Raw genomic sequence first — 4,500 nt, 5'->3', positions numbered from 1 at the left:
CAATTGTTTCAGTCTTTCTTCTTACCAGAGGCCATTGCCCAAATTTTTCATCGTACACGGTTCCTTATATATTTCATTCTGCTGGTAATCATTCAGTTCAACTGCAATTCCATCCTTTTTCTCTAGTATGTACTTCATAATAGACCAATACTTTCCGATTGGCCTCAGTTCCGGTCAAATAGAATCATCTCCATTATTGTAACGTCATTTTCGTTGTACCACTGTTTGGTGACATTTGAGAAGATACAGCTTGTCTGGCAAGTCTGTCCAATCCATTTCATACTACTCCGGAAAAAGCTCTTTCATAAGCACTCTCCTGGTAATTTTGCTAAACGAAACGAAAGTACAAACTTCCTGCCCATAAATTTGATCGAAAATTGCCAAACAGCGCGTTTCGCAATAATATTTAATTAACAAATTTTCGTACGGTTTCCTCGAGCGATTCTTTGCCCCCAAAATTTGGTTTGCATTCCGATTTGGTACAATTTGGTACTTAAAACATTTTAACAAAACAAGCGAAACACTTGCCTTGTTCGGCGCTTCCTTCTATAACAGCTCTTCCGGTTTCGCTTTGAGCAGATTAATTACTTTCGCGCGTGTTTTAGGATCCGCTGGCTTTGCCGATCTGCCCCTTTCGGGTTTTCGAGTGGTAGTCAGATTACCTCCGAATCGTTTCAGATCGTTACATGCCGCGGAATTAAGAAAGTTGTTTGCCAATCCTCGAGCGAATAGTCCGGGATTTTCGTTCCGAGCGTCCAGGAGCGAATCGCGACGCGCTTACTCCAGTGAAGCCATGACGAATACAAATGAACTTATCCTGAAAATTTATGCCTAATGTAATTCCATAAACTTTTAGATTTATTCAGTGAAACTTAGAAAACAATTGCTCGAAAAATGCTTTGAAGTTAGCGTTGTTGTCAAGTGAGATTACTTAATTGGGTTTCAAAGGTGGATGCAGAGGTTCAGTAGGTTCTTGGAGTATTGCATCAATGGCTGGAATTTATAACTTTGCGTATAAACTCCTTAAGGAGGAGGAGGAGCTTCGTTCGGTTGTTTGATGACAGAAACGGTCCAACGACAGTAACGTAGCAACGTTCCAGAGCCGATGATTAGAAAAAACTCTACAAGCTGACTATTGAAAGAATATAGCTGCTGAGTTTTTGCGATCGGTGCCTGAGGGACAATGATTGTTCGCTGTTGTCGATTACTACAGTCGTTTCATTGAGGTGAGGAGATCAACGATGGTTCGTGATTCCAAAATCGGCGATTTTCTGACATACTACTGTTGATGCTTTCGTATCGATGATTCGAACCTCGAATAGTCAAAAATCATACCGGCTACATTTTTGACGTAGAACTACGTCTTTCATTAAGGGTGTCAAATCAGAAAACAGGTCAGGTTTTTATGAAATAAAGTTAACGTTAATAACTACTTTTGCCGCGAACGGATTTTGGCGATTTACATACTAAACGAATCGGAAATTCCGTAAGATTTGTTTAATATGCCATACAATAGAATCCCCTGGTTAGTAGATGGTTAAAATTCATGAAAACTTTAAGTGTTTCTATTTTTCCATACATTTGTTCTGTCCATTTGAGTGCTTTCCCGAACAGAGATATCAATAACGAGCAACTTATCGACGACCAACGGAGGGGAAATCGTAGGATTGAAAGTCTCCGTGAACAAAGGGGAAAAGTAGAAGAATGAAGGGCAATACTTGCCTAGAGTATAAACAGTGGATCTCGCAGAGGCAAACTTTCATTCGGCATCGGACTGTTGAGTAATCCAGTTCACTTTGCTTTCGCTGCGCTTCGATCTAAGATTGGACCCCACCAGTGGTAATCCAACTTGGAAATCGTCGTTTGATTTTTCTGTTCGTTTTTCGCGTGATTCGTATCGTGTGTTCTTCTTTCCGCGTCATAAATTGGACGCTTCGCGTAGTGTGCGATGAGCGAGAAGAAGAGGAAGGCAGGCTCGAGCCCTGCAAAAAACGAACGCACGCGGTGTTGGTGCAGTGAAAAGCGCTCGCAATGAACCGAGCCTTCGCAAATGTGACACCGCACCGAACAACAGAGAAGTAGGCGATTTCGGCGCATCGGTCGAAAATGTAAACGCCCAGGCAGCAACCAAAATCAAGCTCCCCCCGCTGGTGGTGAAGGCGGTCGCTCTTGACAAACTCATTAGCGAATTCGCATCGATGGTGTAACACCCATCGATGAATTATGCCACACAGCAGAGTACAAGCTGTGTGGCATAATTCAGTATTTTTCCAAGCAGTTAACATTGTTTATTTTCCGTCTTCATAAGGGCTTCGTTGGTGCCTTTGAGAATGCATCAATGCATTAAACTGACGTTATGGTGAAGCAGACGTTAAGGTTGTGCACCAAAAAATTATTCGGAAATACCAAGCATCTTGAATGTCTTACTGGAATGTTATAAGAATGGGTTTGCGTGGCAGTCGCAAATCTTCAACTAGGATTGCATTTGCGCTAATATTGATCAGAATGAAGCATTGCTACTGTTTTCGAGGTTGTTATTAAAAAAAAAGAGTTTATTTCTCTTGTTTAGTCATCAAGAAAGTAAATGTTCTGGAATTTTGTATGTGATTAGGTTTTGCTTGCCAGTAGCAAAACTTCCTCCACTAAGGGTGACACCTGCGCTTCTCTCGAGCTTGAGAAAGTAATGCAACTCTTTTCGAGGCCAGTAATATTAACAGAAGCGTTTCTTTTGAGAATAGCGCAAAATGATGAGAAATGTTTATATTGCTAGTAGTTTCAAGTCACCAGTATGGCTCTGTATGCATGCTATGGTGAACGCTTGTTTGGCGCTTGGTTTACGCTTAGTTTGTACGAACGATATCTAGAGGTGCGATTCCTTTGAGGCAATACTAAATAACATGTAGCATGATATTTGCTACTTGCAAGTGTTGTCATTGTTGTTGTTTACATGCGGTGCCAAAGATATATTGATGTAGTTATGAGATATAGAATAATGGTGCTGGTGCAACATGTATATAATCGACTGTAGCCGAGTCTATGTCAATTTCGAAAAAGGCCACCGGAATAGCCTTCGAGGTAAATTTTCAATGCATTGACATGAAATAAATTGCGACATACGATTGTTTTGCGAGGGCAAGAATTATCGTCAACTGATTCTACAATGAAAAAATCATTTCAGAGATTATTCTACTAAGCAGTTGCTTCTTTGTTTCTAAAATTTCACAGCATTATAGAATAATATCCGAAGGTATAAACAAGCGACTTATATAAAATAACAGCGTAGTTCTACGTCAACAATGCGGTCGTATCTTGAACACAACCTCCTATAATTTTTTTTATTCGGAGGGGAAGTAGCACAATCTCTTCTTCATTTCTTGCCGATTATTATAGAACGGATTATTTGTTAGTGAAAATAGACAAACAATAGGGTTCACTGCAATATGTAATTCTTCTTGAATGGCCTTAACGTTCCCTGTGGAACTTTTGCCGTCTCAACGTATTCATTAACTAGCGTCCGTCATTAATACTTGGTTGAGATTTCTATGCCGAATAACACGCCTTGAATGTACTCTGGAGTGGCAAGCTCTAGAATACGCGTGACCACAGTGCAAGCCGGACGAATTTTCTTTGACGAAAAATCCCCCAACCAGAACGGGAATCGAACCCGAACACCCGGCATGATAGTATGGGACGCTAACCACTCGGCCACGGGTGCACACTGCAATATGTAATGTGGTTATGTAAAGTCAGTTTGCCGCCACTCAACGAAATGAAATCCATGAAACATAATAAACAATGGATTGATGCTGTTGCTCAACGCACATTGAAATCTGTATACTCTACAACAAATTCTCGTTTCTCACGAATTTGAACGCAGAACTACGTTGAAAAGAAAGGTATAGTTTGCAAAATAAACTAAAGAAGTGCGCATGTCTTTGGTAGATCGAAGCGATATTCGCATTAATTGATTGTATACCTTTAAAACAAACCATTGAACAACCGAAAAATATCTAACATTATTTGAACAAAGTACTTGAAAAAAATTCTAATTTTTCCATTTGCACTTCCTATGCTTCCTCAGCTATACTGTAAAAAAACGTGCAATCAACATAGTGACAAAGCCCAATTCATCGGGCGAGAGTAGCAATGTTTTTTTTGTGATTTATGTTCTTGTTTCGCTCTAGACACCGAAAAATTGCAATCGGTTGAGATTTAATTTGCAGGTTGGCTTTTCAGAGGTTACCGAACTTTGTGATAACAGGAACACTAATATCAAAGATCTGACTAAGATAATATTAAAAGTTGATTGAATTGAATAAAATAATTTTGTAGGCCTACGTTAACAATGCGGTTGTGTCTTCGATACCACCTTTCTAATTTCTTAGATTTTTACTACTCTTTCCTCTATATCCGGTAAGTGATGGAGAGGCCAGGATACAACAATACGAGACCGAACGTTGTCGTCGCACATTTTGATTATTTTTCGATCGATTTTCACTT

Source organism: Toxorhynchites rutilus, chromosome 3 (assembly GCF_029784135.1).
Source record: "Toxorhynchites rutilus septentrionalis strain SRP chromosome 3, ASM2978413v1, whole genome shotgun sequence".
In the NCBI taxonomy this organism is placed as follows: Eukaryota; Metazoa; Arthropoda; class Insecta; order Diptera; family Culicidae; genus Toxorhynchites; species Toxorhynchites rutilus.
The sequence above is the reverse complement of the archived record's forward strand: the minus strand, read 5'-3'. Positions refer to the sequence as shown.